At 38.8% G+C, this 27,780-nt stretch overlaps 1 protein-coding gene across 1 annotated transcript in view; it reads left to right on the forward strand.

Moving 5' to 3' along the window:
- The window catches only part of LOC109041757 (uncharacterized), a 94,128-nt gene that overhangs the window by 45,290 nt on the left and 21,058 nt on the right, over positions 1-27,780 (forward strand). The gene's annotated exons all lie outside the window — the stretch shown is intronic.

The following is a 27,780-nucleotide window of genomic DNA, read 5'->3' on the forward strand; positions in this document are numbered from 1 at the left end:
GAATAGAACCATTTTTTTACTCAACTATTCTCAGATACGCATAGAATGTTATTTCCTGGCTGCACAAAAGCGAATGTTCCTGACGTTTGCAGAAATCAGCATCAGACACCTCCGCTTTCAGTAGCTCGACTTTTCGTTTCAGATTCAATTACGAGTGTGAATGAGACATATGGAGGTGGAAGAAATCGATGTTGCCACTTTGCGAAAAGACACCGAAAAACCAAAATTACAGTGCGAGCAAAGCGACAAGCTGTTAGAATGATATTTATGTGCGTATAGTCATATGTTTCGTGCGTAAAACGGATCTCTAAACTTGAATGTTGAGATTGACATGGTATTTTCAACCAGGCTTATTGTTTTGACAGAATTATTTCTTCTCTGATATCATATTTGTTATGTCTTTCTAAGGTATAGTATATAATAATTACACGTTAGAAACACCTCAGGTTAGGTTTAAATTCCATCTTTAGATGTTCTTCGACTTTTGGTTTCTTTTGCGGTGTTTGAATGTAAGGTTGAACATTATGGTTTTTATTTTTTGCGTGCAAATGCTGCATAAACAACCGTGTGATTGAATGAAGAGAGAAATTTTAGCGATTAATCGGATGGTCTTTTAAAGTGAAATAAATACCAAAATTGATAAATTATTAGTCAGGTCGGATTAAAACTGCACCAGGAAATTATTTTGAACCAGAGAGTCCTAATACCCTTTGATAGCTGCTCAGCATAATTTTTAAGAAGCAAAGTTCTCAGAATGCCCATAAAGGCAAAAAAATAACTTGATTCATGATCGGAATTTAGAGAGATTTTTCCGAGATTTTACTGTGCTAAGAGCTGAGAAGAAACGCAACGCTCCGTATTGGTAATCCTGAAATAAATGACTCGGGTGAGAAATGAGTATTTGGAGGTGTTAGAGAGTTTATACAACCTAGAAAACGTTTCCGTAACCTTTTTTGTTGCCGATCTACCAATTGATAGATTTTTTCACAAAATTTATCCAAGTTGGCTTATGTAACTCCTCTACAATAGCTAGTTTCTTCCAATGTTATCGAGGTAAACTTTGGTTTCTTTTGAATTTGGCAAGGATGAGACCAGAAAGAGGCGATTAGATTCGTCGCGATACTGCAGCAGTGTTCGGAATTAGATCGGGTCGCCCATGATCAGTCGATTGGGCTGATCGGCCTGATCGGGGATCGGCCGCCGTTTGGAAGCTTACTCGTGAGTCATTTAAGCCTGGCCTCTTTTCCACCGTTGTCAAACTTTTGAAGTATTGAGTGCATAGGTGTAAACGGAAAGAAATGGTTTGAAAAACGGTCAGACGACATCATCAAGCTCCTACTCTAAATATTAGGCCATGGAATTTTCAATTTTCTTACATTGGAGTTTCATTTTGTGCACTTGTAACGAATTTATGTTTACAGTGCATTAGCTTCGTAATTTTTTCACGAAAAGAAAAGTCAATTTGTAGGAGGATTTTCTTTGATTCACAAGAGTGAGGAATGTCTTAAAAAGGAAGAAAAGCGCAAATTTCAATGAGGAGACTTGAGCATGAATACGATGTAACTAAGTGCAAGGAATCTTTTTACAAAGATGGATTTGAAAACATCTGAACTCCCTGAAGTTTCATACTCATGTCATGTTTCCCCCAATTTTTTCCCCTGAAAAAGATAATCTCAAAGTTGTGTTCGGAGAATTCTACAACTCTATTTGTATGACAAAAATAATGCAATTCACGCTTAGCTCTCACAGATTTCCCCTAGATCCTTGGACTTACGGAGCGTACTTGAATTATTTTCTGGGATTTTCCACCCTCCTCCTCTCTTGACACGCTTTTGTGAGGTAGGTTCGTATCCTCTAACACGTAAAAAGAAAATAGGGTCACGCTATTCTCAACCCTCCCCCTCACCTCTAAAACGTCACGTAATTAATGAATGACCTCTTGAATTCGGACCATATCAACACGTCAAAAAGTTCAGCGCAGAATTCCAGCATCCATCCCAGGTTCATTAATCTTGATTGAATAGATGCAAAAGCTCCAAGGCTTAAATTGAGAATTTCCCTCCAAAACTGACGTCACAGCGCTTGACCGGCGGTGCGGCCTGGGACCACCGGGCGAAAACCCATCCCATCGCTGCCAAGTCTCACGAACCCTCCCGGTTCACAACCCGTTCCTTGTGTCGATTTCCTCGATTCGATCCGGACTGCGCAACCTGGGGAGTGATCCTGATGCGAAGAACCGGGTACATTATGCGGTGATCCAGGTTGGGGGTTTTGCAAGGGGCCGGAGGCCGCACAGTGGACCAAGTCAAATAGAGAGATCGGACATGAAATCTTCGACTAAAACTGAAAATTTTGATGATGATTTCGTCACATTTTAAATTTTAAGGGGTGCTTCTAGCAGAAAATTTTACGAGGAAACCAATGAAGCCACTTTTAGAACCTTAAAATTTGTTTCAAACGGAGTTATAAGCTTTTAAAGTTTTCAGATTTTGTCCGGTCTCTTCTACTGACTGGATCCACTGTGGGGCGCCCGGGCACTGCACCGGGATCTGGGACCGGGGCGCTAACAATGCCCGGCTCCTGGCCCGGGTCCGGCCGTTTCAATGGACTAATTAAAGCTTCTTTTGATTGCGCCTGCGCACCGGGCGCGCCGCCGACTGCGGAGGCAGCGCGCTGCAAACCGATAATGAATGCAGAATGCAGCGTCGGATGCATCGATCCGATTTTGCGAGGCGGCGTTACGGCCACCGTCGATTCCAAGTCGATGAACTTGGGGTAGGCCCGTTATTCACTTTCCTCTCAGGGATCGACAGCTTATAACAATCGATTTTTTTAGAACTTTCCTGCGAGGTTGTGAGGATATTAAGGCGGAGAAACCGACTTTGGGTGGTGAGCGCAGTAAAACTGCTTAAAATTTAATTTGGGAGGGCCTATTTTTGTTAAAAATTTTCCGGGGAATTTATTTAAATTCCAGCTAATTAGATGCCAGCAGTTGTGGTTAAACCTGAAGGTTACCTAACTATATATCTAGATAAATGTTAGTGATTAAAAAGATATTTACAAAACAAACTGTAAATAAGTAAAATTTTTACAATTTGGAAAAATCTTATCGATAAAAATGTAAAGCTCTATTAAAGACTAGGATTATATACCCTCCTCCGTCTGAGGAGTATCCTCTCTATAGACCCCCGATTCGACATCAAGAAATATGCCCCTCCCCCTCCGACCATTCTGAATCCGCCACAGCTGAGAATTTTAACAATAAAAAAACGGAAGTAGTAACTTCATGTCCTCGGTGGAAGTAGGAAAACTGGTGGAGCGCATTGTACGGATTTTCTTGCATGTTTTTGTATAGCGAGACAGTCACATACTTTTAAACTACCCTTTTCGTGTACCCACTTCATCTGGAACTAATCTTGGCGAATTTCTGCAAAGTAAAGTGAGACTTTCTGGACTAAAAAATGGAATATAGTATTGAATTAAAATACCGCATTCGAAATGTATGTTTTAGTGATAAAGGGACAGAGTTAAATGGCATATGATACAGTCATTTATGCAAGGGGTTGAGCACTAGTCACTAAATTGAGGTGATTTGATTTCACGCATACTTTCCCGTTTGGTGGCAGTGCTGTTTTTCCTGTTACATAGTATCAAAAACATTACCTCATCATTTTCATTTAACGTGAGGACGTATAAAAAAATTGATGAGCCATTTTTATGGTGGCGATTGAGTCATTTAAAAATCCATAAAATGACGTTTCTGGTAACGGAAATTCGTTCAGTCTGCCTTTACTGCTCAAAAAATATTAGAATACGCGCTAATCACGTGATCTTTGAGATTAAAGCTACTCCGGTTGTGGCTTGAAGAAGATAATAGCTTACTTTTCGAGAGTTTTAACCGTATTGTGCTGGCGGCAATTTAGTGCGCTCGAGTCCTTGAATTTTAAGGAGAAGAAAGTTTGCATGCAAAGGACTAATTTAAATATTGAGGATTTTACGAGCGATTTCCGATGTTTTGACACGTGTTTATAGGAAATCAGAGCGCTATTATAAAAGAGAGGTTCCGCATACAAGCGCTGTTTCTCATTCTTAATTTTATTTGATTGCACAGCAGTAAAATATGTTGTCGTCACTAATTTACTTTTTTACGATTTCAAATTATTTGCGATCATTTGATGATGCTATCTCTTAACAAACGTTTATGGATAAATAAAAGGCTCACTTCTCTTCTTCAAAGTATTAAATGCTGATTTTTTTCTCTCTAGAACCTTTCGTCAACTATCATGACAACAATACAAAATACAAATTCCATGGAGTCTGATTTTTTTGAACATTCATAAAAAAGCCAAGGAACGGTCAATTTAACTTTTATTACTTACTACAGCACCTGAAGGAGAAATTTGTGGCGACAATCCACCGTCATTAACCGCGCGTGTTTGAAAGATGTTTTATGCCACCATCGCATTGTATTTTATTCGATATCATCAAACCACGTTTCAATTTCTGTAATTATATTAAATACTAATTAAATACAAAAAAAAAAAAAAAAAAAACCGGTAAGAACGTAGGTAGAACCAACATCCGTATTATGGTTTATGGTATGAGTCTTCTTCTCAGTGATCGTTTTAAAAAATTTTATTGATATTTTTTTTAAAAAAAAAAAAAAAAAAAAAAAAAAAAAAAAAAAAAAAATCAGTGCAGCTCAAGTTCTGCAAAATTTAGTTCAAATGTTTGTAAACGTATTATTTTTTTTTTTACAAGGTAAAGGTAACTGATGAGTAAGATGACTAGCAAACCATAAAATATGATTTTGACGATGAACGTATGATTTATATGACAATGGCGAACGTTATGTTTTATACGTGTTTTTGTTAAACAGAGGAAAATTCAAACGTGTTGCATGTACATGGGAATAACGTATTTTTAAACCATTGCTAATGACACCATTTTCCGCATCAAGGAATGATGAAATTTAATCGATTGCGGTTTACAATTGAAGATATTCTGTAAGCATTATATACCATTTTGCTCTTTTCACACGATGTTTTTCTGAAGGAAACTTGAAAACCATCGTACGTTTCGTTGATTTGGGAGCATCAATCATAGGAACAAAATTTTTACAAACTAAACTAACCCACTATAAAAGAGAGCCGAACTTTACTGCTGTCTTCTGGGAAATGAGAAATCTGTAAATTATCCCAACTGACCCAAGAACCGAACGGACCGTAATAAACACTCACGACAGTCCCCACTAAAGGTTTATCAACTGAAAATGGCCATAGATTCCAATCTGAGTGCTGTTTGGAGCGCAGAGAGGTCTGTTTTTCAGGAATTCCAGCCACGTGGTAATTTGCGCAAATAATTTGCATGTTTTACTTACTTCACATGATTCGCTTACGTCGAAGGTCGAGTCGAGGGGGCTGTAATTTGCGGTGAGCCGGCACGAGGGAAACAATATGCTCTCCAATGCCAGATCGTGAGTTTTATCTCTACTATATCTCTTTGTTGTACTTCTATATTAGTCAACTTATAGTATGTAACATTACATGACGCATAATTAATGATTTTACGACTTAATTAACGGCAACTACTTATAAATGAATACTTAATCCAACTTTTCGAATGATTCTTGTGTTTAATTTGAAGATTTTTGCTGAACCTCTGTTTTGAAAACTAAATCAGTTTTCTCAGAGTAGCTTTCATTTGAGTAGCTTTTTGGTGAATGATTGCATATGGTGATGGATTCTTTTTGGGAGTAGGTTGACACACAGAAGTTTATTTCGTCCTCTCCAATTAGACACGCTCGACTGTACGCGGAGAGTTAAGCATCGGTAAATGCTGAAAATCTCAACATTTAGATACTATTTGGTATCATTCCCAAGGGAAGTGATATTACGAACAGTTTAACACAAAAAAGTATCCTCAAGCGCCCAAGTAAATTGCAATTATGACGTTTTGAAGTTTGCGATTCTGAAAGCATGGTTTTGAGATGCTCCTCTGATTTTCTTGATTTTTTTTTTTGGGGCGCACCTTGCTTTCCCTTGTACATGATCATATGATTAGAATATATGATAACAGGAAACTTCAGAAAAAATCAACTTAGACTCCCTAAGTTTAATTTTTGTTGGAGATCATTCCATGGTGCTGAAACCATGCTTCATCCTGCAGGCATGCAGATTGTTGAAATTGATAGGCAAAGCGATAGACAAAGAAAACGTAAGGAGTATGGAGGGGTCCTATCGGTTGTAATGAGTGGCTCTAATAGTATAGACTAAGGGAGGAGATGATGGACTAATTAAAGGGTCTCCCGTGGGTTGCCGAGTTAGTCTATTACCTGCCTATGTCCATTGCAACCACCTGCTAGCAACAGGATCCCGGCATATCCTTTTGGGCGTTCACCAACCACTTTTACATATTGACGAGGGACTACGGTGAACGCTCTCCAACGTCTTAACGTTGGAACCGTCGTCTTGTTTCAAATTTCTAACAACTTGGCGGCTATACTATAGGGTTTCGCGGTGCAACCCATTCCCCTGTAAGGAGCCCAGCTTCTAATTGATACCTCTGCACGGCTGTCGAGTGTCGGTGCATGGATGTGGCCTGAGCCCGCGTCACCAATTCACCAATCAATGCAATTACCATACGCTCGGCGCTGACCCTGCACCTGGTCATGACCGCTGACCGACAGATCCCGAGTCCGATTGGTCGCGCACCGCGCCGCCCGCCCCTCGCCCGCTCAGACTCCACCCCACTTGATTGCACGTTTGAGCTAATCAATATTTTGGCCTGCAAATGTGCCTGAAATTTGATCCGAGTCGTTTATGAAGGGAAGTTATTGAGTTTGTCGAGCGCGAAAATATCTTTGATTTTTCAGCTTGAAAAACTCGACCTTAGCTGGAACGAGTTCCACAGGAATGCACCCTTGGAGAATTTGCAGGTGTCTGAAATTTGATGAATTTCGTGTCTAAGTGGAAACTACTGAGTGAACTGAACACAAGGATATTTTTGGTTCATGAATTGAACAATTATTGGAGAATATATGGCAAAATGATCTAATCTGTTAAAATACGTGTGTTTAAATAGGAAATGCTGCCAGATGACGTTACTAGGCGGTGCATTTTCTCTTCTCACTTTTAAATATATTTTTATACCATTTCTTATATCAGAAAAAAAAATTTAAAAACTACTGTGAAACTCTCTATGCACTTTCAGATAAAACAACATAAACTTTTCATGCAAATTCTCCATTTGCATCAAGTTTGAACCTAGAAGAGGTTTAAAGTTTTATGCCTCTATGAGACCATGTTTAGAGAATGGCAAAGGATAAGTTGCGGAAAAAGGACCTAAATTGGGTTCCTCTGTTAGGAGAAGGCTCAGAGGGGGCGGAATGAGAGGGTAAAGGGATGATATTGAATCGGAAATACTCCAAAGCTCGATTCCCGAAGGGATCTAACTCGACTGGTAACGGTGCTGTTTAGGTGAAAACTCTATTATACCACATTAAAACGTTCAATTCGATAAATTCCACAAATAACTATAGTGAATGTCAAAATCATAAATTCATATAATTACATCGAACATATATCCTTTAAAAAATTGAAAGGAGGCTTAAAGCCGTTGTCACGTGTATTTTTAGGTGCGTTTTTGGGTAGCAGGATTTAATTCAATGGTAAATGAATTGACAAATGGTTGAAATAATTTAGTATCCATCCAGCACTGATACTCTTCCACATAAAAAAGAAATCAAGGAAGGTGACTGAGGAAAGAGGAAGAATGATGGGCATAAAAACCTCATGAAATTTTAAGCCCGTCACGTGAGAAAATATATGGTCTCCAAAATGTGTGTACTTTTCAGGATTGTCTCCCTTTAAATTTGCTATTATCATGTTTTTCTGATTTTCAAATGAACACACGGTGGGCATGAGTAATTCTGTTCGTCGATCAGAAAATTGACTATTCGATCACGGTTGCTTTGATTACGCTTCACATGGGTTTGATTTCTTCAGCCCGCAATTGCTCTCACCCGTGGCAAAAATGATTGATTTATTGGCTTCAAGAATTCACAGATAGAGAGTAGCCTTCAAATTTTGATTGGTATACGTCGATTTACGTTGTTCCGCGCAAGTCACGTGTTTTGCAGTGAGGCAAGTGAGTATATCGCAGGACATCTAAATTGGATGGGCGGTATTCGAAGTTATTAAACTTATGCTATCCAATGTATACTTAAAGGACTGTTTTATTTAAAATAAGACTATTGATGTACCAATAACATTCAAGCAAATGGAAAAGAGATTGAAGTAGGTATTTTTAGCTATAATTTCTGTAATTTGATGGTATAATGTCACGTTTGTGCATCCAACCGGAACAACACAAGCAAATCCAACATAATTGGTCTCATACATTTATTTCCTCGTCAATATTTTTAGACTGGTTTCTGGAAAAAACGGCTTTGACATTTTTAGATTTTTTCTACGTTAGAAGGTGCGATTCTATCCAAAAACTAAAACTCTCAACCAATTAGACACTAACTTAATTGATATTGAGGTGTCTTTTTTTATTTATTAAACGTATTGCCATGTTATGCACAAAATAATACTAAATTTACCCATGAAGCTCACTAAAAACTAACTTTTTAAGTTTTTACGTGTTTATATACAAAAAAGCGCATTCAATTTAAATATAATCGGTGTTCTCAGAAATTTGGGCTAAGAAGTGATTACGTAGCCTGCACGGTTAAAATTTCAATGCACTCTGGTTTTTTAAATATCTTTGAATCTTAAAAATTTTACCGAACAGTTTTCATAGCATCAAATACACACAAAATTGATTGAAATTAACCTCTCAAATTATCAGGAGACTCAACTTTTTTTTTCTTTTTAATTTTATTAAGTCAAACGTGTGTTAAGTGACCTCACAATAGCGTTGCTGATCACACGCTTTTCAGAAATGCATTAGCAATTGACCTTCAAATTGCAAGAAAAAGGAAAAGAAACTGCTTGAGGCGAGGAACAAAAAAGTCTTTAAGCGAGAATGTTATAACGTCACAAAAGCATGTTCTGAATCCACCTACGGTGCAGTCTCCGTAACAGATCTGAAAGTCAAAGAACCAACGTACAACAACAAGAACAGCAATACATTCTAAAACCAAATAGTACATAGCGAAATAGCGCGATAAAAAGAGTGCCGGAAGCTCTGTCCTCAGCATCTCGCACTCATCTAGCTCATAATTCCCTCGATCAGTCCACGTATGTTTAAACGACTGAATCTAGGTAGCGAGGTAAATCTTTTTCAATCACATAAGCCATCAATGCTCCACCGTGAGCGCCGTCGGTAAACTTTTAACGCAAGGTCGCAGAGCACCCCGGAGCCGGGAGGACCGAGAAAAGAGGCATATTGCACCTAAAATCAATCGATCTGGAGTCATAAAAGTCCTAAACTTTCCGAGGCGTATGGAGCAGCCGAACACGGAACGGTAACACTGCCGTGTTGTGGAGGACAGCAGTATGTGAGTCGCGGACGTCATGTCGCTCTATGCAGTTCGGGGGTCACTTTGAAGTGCACTTACTGCTGTTTTCCGCTACGGCGCGACCTGAGGAGTGAAGGGCTGCCGAACAAGAGAGCTCCCAACTGGGTCCAGTCCCTGGAGTCAATCAATCGGCCGGAACGTAATGTCGGGACTTTGCACAACCACAACCGCGCGGCTACACATACATGGATAATGGCTGTGTAAACACGAGTCCTCGCGATCTGCGGTAGATATTAGTGCGATTATGCGCCGCCGATACTCCGGAATATGAGCGGTTTCCCCACCGCAAAATCGGGGGCCGCTCGCCCGATCCATTCGGACGTTGCTCAACGTGGGGCTGTCCCGGTTTTTTATTTTTATTTTCTTAAAATTTTTATTATTTTTTCACGAAAAGTAAAGCCCAACAGATTGATTCATCCCACTAAATATTTTTTTTTTTTTTTTTTTTTTTTTTAATTTAATTGAAACATTTTAGATGCTCAGCCAATAGAGAACGCTTTTTGATTTCAAGCTGTCACACGAATTCTAGTATAATAGAGCGTATGCGTCCAAATCGTCGCTTGGCTGACATAAGGGCGTAACTACAAATTGAGATGAGCCGGCAATGCGATGAGGCGCAATGCGTGAAGTATTCCTGCAGTCTTGTAGGCGTTTCGCGCCGATCGACGGCCGCACAATGTTTGGCGCGATTAGAAACGATGATACAGCATTAGCTTTGAAAGAAACTGTAGAAACAGAGGAGAAACAATAAGTTTCAAGAATGGCTGGGTAAAATTGATGAAACGGTCCATGCTGAGTACAGATAAAAATATTCGAATGAAGAGTCGATCGAAAATTAAATGAAAACAAGAGGCAGAGCTAATGCGAGTAGATTTTCACCCGTGAAAATGAGACTTACGCCGGAAGAAAATTTTAACTTTAAGAGACAGCGTTTATTTTGCCGGTAAAGAATTGGACTAAGGAGTTTTAAAAGGAAATAAGGGCAGATTTGCGGAAACAAGTGAATAATCTCAACTAAGAATGTAAAATTACACTTCTTAAAAAAATGTAAAATCTTGAAGAGGAATACGCTAAAAACAGGTACAAGCACGAGTTGTAATTATAGATTTGATCTCGTCGCTGACGCAACAACGCAGCATTCAGAATGCACTCATAAGTTGTATCATAGTTTTCATTCTGATTTGCCCCACACTAAAACGGATGATGTAAAGTTGAATGAAGAATTGGATTTGGCTTCAACGTACCTACATATAATAGTTATCAGTCGCCATTGAAATAATTGCCTGAAACCAGCATGAATATTTCAGAGAAAACTGCATAGTAAGCAGCTGAGCGCTTTTTTTACACGAACGTTTTGAGCTTTCCCACTTGTTTGATTCTCGGATTGGAAAGTTTTCGAATCAAACCATTCACTTTTGGAACCCGGTGGTTCCTGCTCTCATCTTCCAGCTCCAATTTTTTCATCTACATGTTTAAAATTGGAGTAAAATGCGCAGTTCGAACGGCGTTTACGTTTAAAACGTTGAGAAAAATAAAGAGTTGCACGTCAAAAACACGAATAACACTCATTACTCGACAGCCTGCCGGAAATTTTGACTAAATGCATTCTTTGCCCATTTAGGGTGACGTTTTTCAGAGCTTTACAATGGATTTGACACATGAAACCGTGGCGCCGGTGAAAAACAAGAGTACACAACTGCTACTCGACCGTTGCAAGTGGTCAGCCCGACCAAATCCGTCGATAAATCAATTGGCCGGACCTGGAGATCGACGTCGGCAGTTGGGCCCGGTGAAAGATGTCTGGCTGCCCGCCAAACCCGTTCACGCCTACCGCAACGCCGGGCGCATACTAATGTCCGACTCCCATCGATCCGTGATTGATCCCCTGAACGCTTTATAAACGATCCATCGCTAATGACCGTTTTAAGCTGTGTTCCATCGCTCAAGTCAACGCACTTCCTCAATCCAACCGCTCAGCTTTCCGTTTGCACTGAAGCAACGGCCGTACGAACCATGGAAACTGAGGTTTCGTTTTCATAGTCTCTCCTCAAACAGCTCAGGATTTTTCATCTGAATAACAACGTAAGAAAACGTAGGCACTACATTAAAGCTACAGGAATAATTAAACTTAATTAGGAAAAGAAATATAACAATAAGCGACTCACTTGCACATTTATTTGAAACAATTCTTCCGGGCCGGTTTCAGGAACGGAGCCCATCTTCAGCAATAAACGCGACTGCGATAATAATAGACAAAACACGACAGACATGTGAACTGTTGAAAGCCCAGCAACTAGTATTTTCATGTCTTCTTGCATTAAAAATACTATACTTACAACTAATAAAGTTGCTCATTTTCCAAAAGTTTTAGATCGACGATAAAACTATTAGAGCACATATCTCGTTTGCGACGTTTAAACACGTCCACTCCCAATGGACCACTAGACAAGGTACGAGCCTCAGCATTCTGATACATGTTTCTCAACCAAAATTTCACGTAGAACACGATACGCACAACGAAAATTATCCAAATCAACTCCCGACGAAGATATTTAATGATTCTTGATGCGTGAATTCAAACCACCCGCTCATGAAAACTCAATGCTCTACGTGATTCACATCGCGCGCTAAATGTTTATCATGACAGTCTCTGCGATGTAAAAATCTTCAACTTCAATCTTGACACTTTGGCTCAGCTATAGCAGATTACCAATAGTTTGAACAACTTATGGTGGAAAATGAACATTGCTCGATTGAGAAGCTTGCTGAAACCGTTGTAGTGCGCGATTTGACTCACGTAGAGCTTTGAGTTTCTTGTGAGCGGGCAGTTCAAATTCCTCGTACCCAATGTGAAATAAAAACGTTAATATCTTCGCTAGAAGTTGATTTCGGTAATTTTCGTAGTTTGAATCGTGTTCTACGTGAAATTCTGGTTAAGAAACATATATCAGATTGCTTAAATTCGTACCTTGTCTAATGGTCCATTTTTTAAACGAGAACCAATCGATATCATTTCTTGAAATTTTCACAGAGTTTTCTTCGCACGGAGAGAAGAAAACGGGGAAAATTTCAAGAATGAACGTTGAGAAGGTTTCCATTTAAAAAATAAAGTATAACAGGAAGTTTACAACGTCGCAAACCGAGATACGTGGTCTGGTAGTATCATCGTCAATAATATTGTCATCTAAAATTCATGTAAGATAAGTCGCGTTTATTGCTGAGGACAGGCTAAGTGCCCGAAATCGGTCCGACAAAATTGTTTTAAGTGAAATGAATTTTGAATGATTGAAGTGAGTCGTTCATCATATTCATTTGTATTTTCTCTTTTGAATGCTGAACTTAATTTACACTATGATTAAGATAAGTGGAAAGAAGCATTAGCATCATGGATCAAAGAGAGCAATTTTCATGAGCCTGCTAAAAAGCTATACATGCTGCATCGGGACGTCAATAATCTTGCACCTGCAGCCAGTAAACAAGGCCACATTAGTGTTACGTTAATTCGATGGTTTATTAGTCAATATATTAAATAACACTCTTAAAGTATTTAAAAGATGTTCTAGGGATAAGAAATGAGGTTGCAATGACTGCGCTCAAATGATAAAAAATAAAAATTATAAAAAATGGAAAAAAAGATTGGATTCCACCGCGATTGATAAAAATTGCATCAAGCATAGGTTACTAAAGCACCTAAGCTGCGCTTTAATGGATTACGCACGCTCTGACACTCCAATAAATCACAAACAAATTGGGTTCCTCTGATTAGGGTTCTGAACCAATAGCTCCTAATTAACTTTAAGACTTAGATAATCGACAATCAGGAAATGTATGCACAAAAAAGGAAAGAAATCATATTGGGAATACGTTTGTCTAGAATGCGGCTATGGTGTAGCAAATCAACGTTGTCGCTCACCATGGAACCGTCTTTTGATCGGTCACATTTTAAAGTAATCACTGAGCTTATTTTTGAATAACACTGGCAACACAGCACCAGTTACATTAATTTCCAATCGCGGCAATTTAAAAGTGTCATTAGTTTCACTCCTGCCGTTTTTTTGGCTCAAATAATTGATTCTAATACAAAGATGCGCCGGGCTGATACTTACGAACCGGTAGGTTCTTGTTGGAAAAAAAGAAGAAAAAAAACTTGGTTCGTGACGTGATTGCGAATCCAGCGTTGCCAACGGAGGCCCCCGTCACGAATTTCAAAATACCTGAAAAGCTGAAAACAGAATATTCTTCGTATAATCTGACAAAGAGGGTTCGTATGTTGTGCTGTTTATTTAATTGAAGGCATCTGATTGGCAACCGGCGGCCACGGTAAAAGTTGATCCGCCTCACTTCTAAAATTGAGCGGTAATTTAGAAACGAAATTGAGTGTTCTTTGAATCGATGAAGGATTGTTTGTCGAACGTTTTAATACTACTTGTTGACGATTTAATTTGAGTTCCTGGTGCCACATTTAAAGGGAATGTTTTTTTCATTTGATCAGAGATGCGAGTCAAAGCCAACTGAACTTTTAATATTGTCTCAGAGCCTCCAGTTCCTTTGAAAATTATTTACTTTCTTGCGCAGGTTCTATTTTGATTTGTCCTTGATGTCAAAATTAATACGACTAAGTCCACACACAATTTTACAATAATGATGATTCTCTTAGGTCTGTATTCATGAAAGTCAAAATATTTGAAAGGGTTCGAAGGTTTAGCATAAATTGAAAAAAGAATGAAACATAATCTAAAGTTCCGTGTAAAAATAAAATGTGTCCCTGTGGAAATCAACAACATTTAGTTTGATTCATTCATGCTCCCCGAAAGTGTTTTAAAAATAGATCATTTTTATCTGTTTCGTCCGACACTTTGTTCATTTTTTTTATTTGCCCACTGCGTAAACGCGATTGAGGAAAAATTTGACAATACATGGTCTTGAAAACACACTTTTTACTCCTAGACCTTTGGAAAAGATACTCTAAAATTCCCAAATATACCCGTATTTTTTGTAAAACCAGTGAACCAAAGAGGAACTATCATACTTTCTTTCACATCATTTGCTGTTTTCCGATTTATGACGGCAAATTTCGCTATTACATATCCTAAAAGGGTTTTTTTTGTTGATGACCTACTAACATAATCCTTCATAAAAATTTCAAGACTGATATAAATACTCTTCATAGTGGACTGGAGAGCCGGGTATTCGGCTTTTTACTCCACTTTACATAAAGAGCCGTTTTAAATCGTGTGTCGTTCTAAAAAAAAGTTTTTGATTTACATCTATTTTGAATTTTTTTCGGGGGGGGGGGGGGTTCCCCTCTTCATTTATAATTTAAAATTTCTTGTGATACAACTTCTAACAGCATCAGAATTTATGGTCAGCTTTGTTGATGCGGTGTGTGAGCAGGCTGTGGTGATTCTATCAGCGTCCAATTTATCATTCTTTGAGAAGACATGCGTATGTCTTTGACAGGGAACAGGTGTTTCGACGCCGACAAAGCTTTCAACTTCGCTAAGTGACAGAACGGTATTTGAGCGAGTTACCATGATGGACTTTTAAAAAGGCAACCAAATCGTCAAAGTCGTAAAAAAAGATTAGAAGCCGAGAAACGTCGTCCAATTATGGGAACGAATAAGTGACGAATTGAGAGGTTGTGCGAAAACGAGCATTTTTAGTAGACGTTTTGAAGCATTTTGGCTACTGGTCAAAAATCTAAAATTGGTCAAAATCAATCATCACTCTGCGTTTTAAGAATTTTTCTTTTTAAACCTCACGCTTGGAACTCTCTTACTCATTTTTGTTAAATCTGTGCGACAAAACTTGCTATCGAGCACTGATGTGCCAACGTTCTAAATGCAAAAGTTTTTAAAGGAATGAATGAAGATTTGAGTATTTGCTAATCTGAGTTTTCCATGACAGGCATTTTACGTCATCTACTTTCCTATGCCCTCTTTTCTTTCAACAGCAAACTAAACTGCGTACCATGCACCTTGAAATTTTGTACATTTTTCCTCATACTGTAAAGAAGACTCAGGAATTCCAAAATTGAATGTCGCTTGGATATATATTAAAAAAATGGACCACGTAAAAGAAAACTACGCAACTTCCGATAAAGGCCGATCTTGCTTTAATCCGTCCAAATAATAACATTATTTTCCCGAATTAATCGGGTTTGCTGTATGTCTTCTATTCAAAACTAAATGTATTTACTTTATAGAGGAAACTACCTGTATTGGATCAGCAGATAGAATTACCGTTCTTGGCTGGTGCATCGGTCACTGAAGGCGACACGATAAGATGTAATGCCAAATGAACGCCTGAATGCAACTATTCGTGTTCTGAAGCCGTGCATATTGCATCAAACACAATTGAAGGCGCTTTCCTCTGCCTCAACCTTGCAATGATCTCAGCCTTGCACTACAATGCAGTAGCCAGTCGCATTCCCCCCCCTCCCAATCTTTTCAGTGAAACGAGGAGTCTATAGCTGCAGCATTTTCAAAAACCATTGTCTTTTTATTCAGCCTTATTATCGCCTCAGAATATATATGAATATCTAGGAAGAATTTTGATTTTTAAAAAAAGGCAATTTTGGCATTCAGTAATAATTATCAAGGAGCTCAAATTGAAGGTAAACATTTTTAAAGTAAATCGAATTATTTTTGAACATGTTTCATCTTCACTTGAATCCCAATTTAAATATTTTTCTGATCTTTTTCTCTCTACGTCCCCCCTTCACCTCTCTCTTTTCTCTTCTCTCTCTTTTTTTTTTTGTTTGTGTTCAAGAAAGTGAATATAAGGTCAGCGGTGACTGTGGCACCTTGAATAAAGACGACAAGATTGCGTGTGTCTTCAGTGCTTAGCGCTTCTAAATCTATAATTTTGGAGTAGAAACGCGCCCATTATCACGCTGGAAGCGTGGGGCTCATTCTCACCGTAGGAGCCATTGACGTCTCAAAAACTCGCTCGCAGTAGGCTAGCCCGCTCAAATTCGTATCAGAACTAATTGTTTTGTCGGGCCCTGGAAGCTATGCGATAATAGGATTAGGTAACAAATCGTGTAAGATTCTCAAACGGACGGCGATGGTTATGGTTAAATCTTCGGTCACGATTATTAGGAGCTACTTGATAGTTCGGTAAAATAGATTTTAGCGCCACCACAAATGGCCAGTCGAAGGGCATACTAGACTTCGGACTCTTTTTGACAGATTTGACAAGCATTTCACACGCTTGGTAGCCGAAAAAAATGTGGAGCGGGATCTAGATCTACGGACTAGTTTTTTCCATATCCTTGATGTAGGTCAAGTTTTGAAATCTGTAGAAATCTTCCGATAGAGAACTTGCAATATGAATAATTAAAAATCGAGGAATAGTATGGGGATGCTTCATAAAAATTGGCAAAATATATGTCCATGTACAACTGCGGAAATCGGTGAATATCATTGCGTGTCTCCTTTCTTTGAAGTGTCAAAAAAACACCTGAAAGTTCTAATTAAACTCGTGAAACCCAGGAATAAACACAATCGACTAAAGCCGCACAGCAAAATTGTAGAATGCGGTACAACAAACTTCCATTTACTGCATATACAGCAGTCAGTAGTTATTGCGCCTTGGGCAAGCGCATTTCGCTCCATGTCTTGACCGAAAGGAGCAGTAAGCTGGAACAACAATGGATTAACGACTAATTATTAAGGGAACGTACGATGTGTCACTTAAAGGGATTTACGCTATTATCATCAAATCGGTTCAGTCTATGCCGTTTTGTCTGCGTGCCTTTTAAATACATTCTCAGATGAGAGCCTGCCTTCAAATCATCATTTTTCCTTCTTGGATCGGTTGCTTTTCCTCTTCGAAAGTTATGTATTTTGCTTAACCTCCGCGCAAAGGATTTTCAATTTAATCCTAAAGTCAAAGCATTTTGATTCAGCATTAAAGCTGTTTGACGATCTCGTTATCCGGTCAGTACAGATTATCTACCCTTGTGTGAACTTGAACTAGATCAGAACTCGGGCATCCGAAATTAAATTAAATAATAATTCTAACAAAATTTATAGAGAATGGATACCAATCTCTCCTCTAATTTAAAATTTCATCGGATTTTTCCCTTTTATTTCTACAATCGAACATGGATTCAGTTGCAGAGAGTATTAATAGTTAGTTCACTCTGGGCAATGGGGTCCTGAAGCCCATAATTCACGCGCATGTGCGAAACGGACTTGCAAATAGATAACTCGGCGGGAATATGATTAAAGAATCTTAAACGGCTTTCTCCGCGACCAGAAAACTCGCAAGAGGTTATCTCACGTTAATGTGTTTCGTTTACCTACCGTAATAATATGCCCGAGAAGATTGTGCATTAAGCAAATAATGACTCAGTTGCACTTGCTGCCGTTGCGTCACTACTCCATTACGTTTGACCTCACTAAACACACGCCGAAAAATCGACCATTCTTATGTGACGTTAAGCATCCAGACACAAAAAAGGGCAAAATAAATCATGTACACGAAATTTCAAAAGGAATTAGCGAACGCGGATAAGAAGTCACATACTTCTTGGAAAATGAGGTCAGTTCGAAGATCTTAGAACAACTGCAATTACGCTAATTTCCAAAAAACCTGAGAGATTGCTAATGCGCTGAGTTGCTAAAATTTTGAGTGCTTTGAGCCTCAAAATCATTCTCAGTCTGTAATGTTGTATTAATTCGTGATATGAAGTTTCCTGGCTAAAATTAACTTTATTGTCCAGACTGTAACAATCAGACGTAACAGACTCAACTTTTGTGGAAATTACATTCTCTCATCGATGGGATTTTTACACGAGAGTTATTTTGAAGATCTGAGAACAACTGTAATACGTTAATTTTCGAAAAACCTGGAGGTTGCTAATGCTGAGAGGTCAAACTCTGAGTGCTTTGAGCCCTCAAAATCATTCTCAGTCTGTAAATGTTGTATTAATTCATGATATGAAGTTTCCTGGCAACACTTAACTTTATTGTCCAGATATTCGTGGAAGTTATATTCTCTCAATCGATGGGATTATTACACGAGGGTTATTTTGAAGATCTGAGAACAACTACGATACGTTAATTCTCAAGAAACCTGAGAGGTCGCTAATGCTGAGAGGTCAAACTTTGAGTGCTTTGAGCCCTCAAAATCATTCTCAGTCTGTAAATGTTGTATTACTTCGTGATTTGAATTTTCCTGGCTAAAATTAACTTTATTGTCCAGAAATTTGTGGAAATTGCATTCTCTCAATCGATGAGATTATTACACGAAGGTTTTTTTTTGGCTTTCTTTCCTTCCTTACAGTTTTTTATTAAACTAGGCTGTAATGAAACATCATACGTTTGGGTGATTTTCCTCTCAGATATTTTTTTGTTTGCTTCCCGTTTTTCACATCAAGTCTAGACCATCTTTTTGGTTACTTTCACTTTGATTTCGTAGAGTATCATCTCAATTTGGAAATTGAACGAAACGTGACGTGAAACACGCTCGAAAACTTGCGTGTCCGTGGTCAAAATTCCCGAATCGGATCACGTCGCCTAGCGTTGCGCTGAGTGCAAACGGGCATGATTCCTTCCAGCGTATATTTGGACTAGGGGGCTACGCCCCCTGGCCGCAACGCGGCCCAACCCCCTGAAGGCGCCCCGCGCCATCAATGGGCCGCTTCGCGGCCCTATTTTTATCCTCCTATCAGTGTTAGTTTTATTTTTCCCCTAAAAAATTACGATATGAGGTATACTTAATTTTAAACTTTACTTAAAATTACTTTAAAATTAAAAGGACGCGTTTTGGAATGACTGCTTGATGAAATATTGCAGTAAAACAGTGAACAATGATAGTCAGGTAACTATAATAAATCTCCTGGGTCAGGGATCGAACCCACATCGAGTTTGAAGTGGATGCAGTCTACGTCTGAGACGACCCGGCCACCGCTCGGCGTGAGGTTCCATGTGCGAATCTTAAGTATATAAGTGTAAAGCTGATGCGCAGGCTACTCAGCTACTGCGCAACCTCCTCGACCACTGCGCATCCTCCCGCACATAGCGGTAGCAGTACCGGAGCATTCTGTAAACTCACTCACTTTTATAACGTGATTTTAAAAAAAACCTGGGTCCTTTTTCCAAAATCTGATTACAGCGGGCTCATCTAGGGCCTATTACCTGTCGATTTACGCAAAAATCATGGAAATCGGCCCGGTAGAACGCTCCAACGAACTATGACAAAAAGTATAAATTTACATTGTTTAAATGGGAGAATTCGCAACTTTACCACGTAATATAAAAAAACCTGGGCTATATTTTGAAAATCTGAAAAGAGTTGGCTTATCTAGAGACAATTGCCCGTCGATAGCCGCAAAAATCATGAAAATCGGCCCGGTAAAACGCTGGAACTAAGCGTTACCAGTTTCCCAAAATTAGGAGGTCTCGGAGCTTATAGTATAGATGGTGAAAGTCAAAAAGCACGTATCTAGATTTGCAACGTTGCAAATTTATGTCACATTTCATTAGTGTAAAGGGAAATGGAGCCTTGTTCATTCTTGAAGTTTCTTGATTTTTCTAAAGCTTATTCGTACTATTGTATGCGAATCAATGCGCATTAGTGCGTTTCTTTTCCTTTTAAATTCTAGCCCAGATTTTGCAATGTTACAATGAAAGTACGTATTTATTCACTTGCATCGTAGATTTTTCGGTCATAATCATGCTGTGTGTGTAAAATTTATTATATAATACTAAGTATGAAAAGAAAGAGAGGAATCTTTGGTGTATGATCTACTCTTGTGTTTACCTTCGAAAAAACATAAATTGAGGCAAACGCTTCAATTACGATGACCTAAAGAAGGCAACAGCGTCGCACAGTGGATCGAGTCAATTGGAGAGGTCGGACAAAATTTTGGAACTTTAAACGCTTATAACTCCGTTTACACAAAAATTAGAGGTTCTAAAAGTGGCTCCAGTGGTTTCCTCCTGAAATTGTCTTCTAGAAGCACGGCTGAAAGTTTAAAATGTGACGAAATAAACATTAAAATCGGAGTTTTAGTCAAAAATGTCATGTCCGACTTCTCCTATTGACTCGGTCCACTGTGCGTCGGCTAAATGCCAAAACGAAGAAATACCCGGTGAAACGGTGCATGACGCATGACGTCACGAACCGCTCTATGAAACGTCACGCGGGAATACTTACAACGTGACATACATTCAAACCGATGGATCCCATGCGTAAAGATCCAACCTGATTGAAACGTCCAAGATTTATTTTGTTGAGGAATTTGAGTCTCGCACGGAAAATGTAAAGTGTACTTTTGAAACCTGTTCATCTCATAATTGCATAAAACTCTTGCATAGTCCTTCACGTTTATAATTTCTTCCCTGATTTTTCCGTTATTTAATTCAATAGTACTAAAGAAAATACCTAGTAAAAGGAACATACACTTTTCTGAAGTAAACAGTTGATTTTTACAGTATTGTATAATATGATGTAATATCTAATTAAATGTATTTGAAGTATAACGAGACTTTTCTGGCGATCCACATCAGTTGCTACAAAGAAGAAAGAAACAAACAACACTGGAAAAAAAAAAAAAAAAAAAAAAAAAAAAAAAAAACATTGGATCTAGATTCCAGACTCTTGAAAACATTGACAAGAAAAAGGACTCTTGATTCAATCAGATTTAAGCTTAAATCAAAAGGAAATCCGCTCAAATTAAGAGGCTGGGTTCTTGATCTAAGCAAAAATCCGATTGAATCAAGAGTACTTTTTCTTGTTGATGTTTTTAAGAGTCTGGACTCTAGATCCAACGTGTTTTTTTTCCAGTGAAGGTTGCGGTGTTGAACGGAAGTAATGGATAGTTCTAATTAATTTGATGGGTTTTTTTAACTGGTTGCCTCCTTGAGAAAAGGACGTGAAGATTCTCATAAGCTAAGTGATAAAAGTAATTCAGTTGTATGAGATCAAGAGTTTTAAAGAGATACTTCTCTGCCACGTTACATTCAAAGCTATGCAATGCTCAAGCATTTTTATTTTAATAATGAACATGGGTGTATAGTCACACTCATAACTGTCGCACTTTATTGTCACACTATATTGTCACACTATATCACACTACATTTTCACACTATATCACACTATATAGTTGAATCATTCAGAATATAACATTGAAGTTGCTAATGTATATTTTGTGATCCCTAAACGGCTTGAAAATTTTGCATTGTAGAGGTGATGTAATTGGTTCATAATCAAGACCCAAATTCAGCAATAAGTCAGTATTTTCCGTGTAAAGAATTTAATATAACTAGCAAAACTATATAAGAAGTGCCCTTTAACGATCGTAAAACTATTTCAACTATTAATGATAAAGTTTTACTTATTAATGATGCTGGACGCATTTAAATCAGAAGGAACTATATTCATTCTGATACGAGCCCTGAGATCCATGAGAATGCATGCATTACAGGGTTCATGTCATAATGGCTATAATTCCTTTTGATTTAAATGCATCGACTTATACGGTTTTTTTTCACCAAACAGTTGAGGAATGTTGACTTTGCCTCTCATTAGATGAAAAACTGTTGATTCAGCACTACAAATGTAACGGCGAGGTTACTCTCAAGGCACATAGATTAAATATCCCCCTGGCGATGACTTTCACTGTGCTTTTTTCCTTATTGTGATTGTAACCATATAAGGCGTCTCTTCCTTTTGAAACGGCCACATTTAGCAAATTTTCACCGTCTAATCGAGTTCACCTGTCTACTGGAATTTCTCTTATCCGCGTTGCTCCCCACTTAAGGCTTCTCTATGTTTTAGTGAAAAAAGTTGGGTTGCAAAACCAGAGAGAGAGGAACAAATTTTGCCAGTTCAAGTTAGGACGTTACTATTGTGAACCATGTACAGAGGCCAAGAGAATAAATCATCCAACACACGAATCCGTGCATCACGCAAGTTTGACTCTGGACTCTCCCACTGAATGACAACAACGGTGCGAATCCAAATTCGGTCATTTATAACTAATTCTTCCCAACACCTAGCTCACAAGAACGCCGAAAACGAGGGATTACATTACGAAGTAATACGAGCGGTGTTTATGGCTCACTTGACGCCGAGTGTGTTTGCAAGACTGCTATGCTGAGGAGAAACGCCGTATGAACTTTCAGGTGTTGACAAATTTCTTATGATAAAATACGAATTTAAAGGGTAAATTGCAAATATTTTTCTTCCAATTTTTCAGACTATTTTCTTCTCAATTTAATCTAGGATATCTGAAGATTTTAAGGAAAAATATACATAATTTTCGTCGAAAATACATTTTTTATCGGGGGAAACTTGGCAACTCTCGAATGTTCATACGGCGTTTTTCCTTAGCACGCTAAGGACGTGCGTGCCACGTGTTCATAAAGTTCTTTGCATCCGAGAGCAGTTGCGGTTGGTACAAATTTATGAACTTTCGTGGAGACTACGCATGTGCGCGACCAGGTCGATGAAACTGATGTTACGCGCATAATTACATACAAATTGCGCTACAAGGAGAAATTCAATGGTACGTGCTGAGCCAGAAATAAACGGAGACACCTTGTCTGCCATCAACGGGAAAATAGCTGTATAGTAACTCTATCCTCGATTTTACAATTTTTCTCTGTCAAAATTCTCTGTTATAAGATGACAATTGGGTATTCGTGCTCTAAATTTTCAGAAAACGTCAAGTCCGTAAGTGTAAATAATTTTAACATTGATAATTAAGAGAGAGTTTCAAATTTCCTTTAACTTGAACAATCACCGACAATACAATTTTAAACACTATTTCAAACCAAATGTTAATCAGCGATTAAGAAATAGACATCCTAATCAATGAGTAGGTGTCAAAATTGTGTTCCGAAGTTTAACCTCGCTAAAGTATAGTAACAATAAATGAAATGTGACGAATTGACTGGTCCAAAAAAAAAAAAAAAAAAAAAAAAAAAAAAAAAAAAAAAAAAAAAAAAAAAAAAAAAAATAGTAGATATTGTAATTGAGACCTCAAAAAAAGATTTATTATGATCTGACAAAACTCGGCGGCATTCCTGTTTCAAAATTCTCTGGAATTCGCGGCCAAAGATAAATAAAAATTACTAAAAGAAGGGGTTAAAATGGATTTTTCTCTGAAATAGAGGAGGCAATTTGCAGAAAATCTGTGGTGAACAGTCTCATTTTATTCTTGTAGAAAGTTATTCCTTGAACGTGATGAAAATTGGAGCCCGAGAATTGGATGGTGTTCTCTCTTTGAGTTTTTAACATTTGGTACGAGAAAATCACTCGACACGAGCTCTATTGAAAAATTCGTGAAGATGAGCAACTTTGCCATTTGTCAGAGTGCCTAGCCATTCCTTTCAATAGATGCTCGCATAGCGATTTTACTGAATAGCGAATTACCCGGTAAGTTTTCACTTTTTGTCAGCGATTGTCGTCCCACAATCTGTGTTTGTCACGATCTTCGTCACTTTCATCACCCAGTCCTGCAACTGTGATCGTAAAAACGAGGTAAAAAGTGTCGATAAAGTAAATGCACAGCCAGATGCTACACCACAACTATCGTCTCATTTTCCTCACCCTGCACCGGTGGAATATTAAGCGAGACCACTCCACCAGTGGCGTGGCGTGAATTGCAATAAATCGATTGTTATGCCATTTAAACCTATGGTAAGGAATCGATTATTAAGGTGTTCGCTGTGAACACCCTGCTCATCGATCCTTTTCCATAGGTTTAAATGGCATAACAATCGATACATCGCAAAGCACGCCACACCACTGCACTCTACTTTGATCGAAGGACCATGGGCACATTATGCGGACGCGACGAAGAAAATTGTGTCAAAACCTGAAAAAACAGCGTTTATCCCAGACAAAGCTCATAAAAGCTCGCAGCAATTAATAATCGAAAAATTATGAGCGTAAAATTTTCAGCACTGAGCCGGCTCGGGTCTCTAAGGGGTCACGACTTCTGGACCCAACCTGCCCCTCACCATTCCTCATCGCGCCCTTCTGCCGAGTCGCCGAGTATAAGTGCATTTTATAACCTGAACCGGGTTTGGAATCGAGCGATCCTCTATCTATTTGCTGGCGTTGTTCGCTCTATTGAAGATAGGAACGAAGTCTGAAACCCACTTAAAGAGACTTAGTATTTCTTCGCGTGTCTCAGGGCAGTATATTAGTTTTTACTGCGATAATGGAAGCTATGTTAATAACTCCATTATCTGCCTTTTTTCGCTAGGGATAGCGCCGTTCGTTCCCGCCATCGATGCTTTCTGTTCGGCTCATTTTTCCCCCTTTTTTCGCGCAATGAAGAGCGTTGCGCATTCCTCGCGCCGTATTTGGGATTTATGGCTTATTCTCTTCTCGTCATTACTAGAAACGATACTGCTCTGATTCTTCCCTGCTCGCCGTCCTGGTCTTCGATTGTAACGTTCTTTTACAACTTCTTCTCGGGTTACACATCCCTGAATTTCCTTAACATAGCTATGCGCAATCAGAGCCGTCCCTTTGGAAATAAAACTCCATCTTTTTCTACATATGGACGTGTTTCTGTCAAACGGAACTATGTGCATTATGACGTGAGCCTTGTTATGCATGTATTCTTATGGGTCTCAGGGCTCATGTCTTAATGCACATAGTTCTGTTTGACGGAAATGCGTCCATATACCACTCAGATGAAGCTGCTGATCTCCGACTTGAGGTGGTAACATTTTCAATTCGCAATGAGTCTATAGGTTTAGATACTCTTTGCATCTCTACATTAGCTTCAATGAGAGTGTTGGATGACAAAACCGCTTTCTCGTTGACTAGGTCTAAAATCCCCGACTCCCCAAGTCTTCATTTATTCTCATGGATCGTTCTTCAGATCTCCTTGGACAAATTCTATAATTTTTGAAAATATCAGCGAGTACCTCTGTAAATTACCCTTTTGTCGTAAAATTTTTAAATACAACCCGAGTGGCATGAAAGTGAGTGGTAAAGTTGTAAATTTTTCTTTTTAATCTAAGTGATTTTTTCTGTCAACTCTCGTTCTAAATCGATGTATTAGGCCGATTCCCATGATTTTGCGGCTATCGGCACCCGATACTTTCCCTGTCAGTGATGTCATAGCCTCTCCCTAAATACGCATCTTTCTTCCCTTAGAAAGAGAGATTTTTCATTATTATTTTTTCATTTTTTTACGATATTATCTATCTAGAAATAAATCACGAATTTAGATATCCTCACCCACAACGTTTGACCAATCACCTTTCGCAAGGAGACGATATCGATTAACTGATTGATAAGTGGCAATCAACTCGCTCTAGCGCGTGCTTAAAATGCTTAACCTAGATTGATCGGTTAGTTTTGTCATATATCAGACCACCCAAACGACATGACTTGTTTTAGAGTGAGTTCTTCCTTGAGAAATGGCGCTTACTGCGAACGGCCGTGAGTGATTTTGGTTTTAGGAACAGACCGAGTCTAAGAATGGTTCATGCTCTTTGTTTTATTGCGATGAACTTTGTAGTCAGGGCAACGATGAGTCGCTAGGAACGCGCACGAGGCCAGTTTCTAGTGGATTTCTTTTAAAACTAGAAATCACGAAATAATGAAGAATAATTGACAGATCCCATCTATTAACTGATAGAATTGCTGGGTGAGCAGAGTTCGTTCCATAAGCAATATTAAAAATACAGACATAAGAACATAGAGTACAGTTTATAGAAGGAGAAATCAGACATCAAACAAACAAACTTCACTTTCTTCGTTTAAGGTACCAATTCGGTTTTGGGTGGCCGCTGAGAGGCATTTCAAGTATGGGATTTTGAAGATAAATCCTTTTTATTTCATTCAGGATAAATTTTTTCTATTTTTCTGCTCTCTCTCCTTCTTCTTTCCCTCTCTTTATCCCTTCCCTTTCTCGTCATCGTTTCTCTCTCTTTTTTCTCTCGTTGATAATCGTGCTGAAGGGGCCAGTGCTCTCCCTGACACAAAACAAAAGAATCAGAAGATTCGCGCTGCAGTTGGACTCAAAATTGAGCACCATTAATTTTATGAATTAAATATATACTTTATAAAGTACATGCATATTGTGATAAATATGTTCCCACAGCTGTGACAAAGGTTATTCATAATTTTGGTGCTGCGGGCTCGGTGATTTATTTCTCAATCGAAAACTGTAATATAAAACGAGGTTGCAAAATACAAACTCGCTTTCTGCACCTCAAATCAGGGGGACAGATCAGTTTTAAGGACGGTATCATATTTCGATTATCATGAGCGGAATACTTGAAATGCACGGATTTTGAAACACAGCGGTGGACATAGGCGTTTTTATAACCGAGTCATGGATACGGGCTTATCCTGGTGATCTCAAACACGCGTAAGGCCTCCGGAAACTAATCCTCAACGCATTGCGTTCACAACTGCACGCACGCATACGGCCAATGCGTCGGATGAGGAGCTACGCTGCCAGACTTAACGCAAAATTGTATAAATTAGCTGCAAAACTACACGAAGAAATAATCAGCACTACCGACAGCATTAAGCGACAACGCTGTTGCGCAGGCTGATCGTCAACTCGATAAACCGATTGTTCCCGCTGCAGTTGCCGAACCTCCGGAGCGGGTTATTCAAATTAATTCGGCCCAACAATGGGGGCTAAAAATCGCTTTTCGGGTAATTAAATCCAAAAAAACAGGCATGGCGCAGCGCGCCGCCGCGTCCGTAGTGGCAATTACGAGCAATTAAAAATCCTTCCGAAAGGCTGTCGTTTTGTAACGCCGAGCGCAAGATATCGTAAGAAGTCCGTACGATAGCGTTAGGTGGCAGGTGCATGGGAGGGAGGGGGGGGGGGTGTCCAAGATTTCTCAAAAATGCTTCCTGAGGCTCGGCTGAATTCAAGCGGTGCAAGGTCGAATTTCAGGCGTGCATTGGGCAATTTTGGGATCCGAAGTGCGAATGGGGTCAATCATTTTGGAGGTCAAGACCACCGTTTTGAAATTCGATTTACTCTGATACATTCGTGATTTTTTTAATTTTCTGGGTTTTTTTTTTGGGGGGGGGGGGGGTTAACTGGTATGTAACTTGAAGTATATTACTCTCAGAAACTGGTAATAATTATTAGTTCATGATTATTGTTAGTTTGCTAATTATTAGCACTGACGCGAGAGGCTATGAGCGTGTGCATCGAAAAATATAAAATACTCGGGGAAAGTTTACCAAAAGTTCACCAAGTGCTGAGTTCGAGATTTACGAAATGAATTTTTGAAGCAGCTAAG

The sequence above is a fragment of the Bemisia tabaci genome, chromosome 3 (genome assembly GCF_918797505.1).
Source record: "Bemisia tabaci chromosome 3, PGI_BMITA_v3".
In the NCBI taxonomy this organism is placed as follows: Eukaryota; Metazoa; Arthropoda; class Insecta; order Hemiptera; family Aleyrodidae; genus Bemisia; species Bemisia tabaci.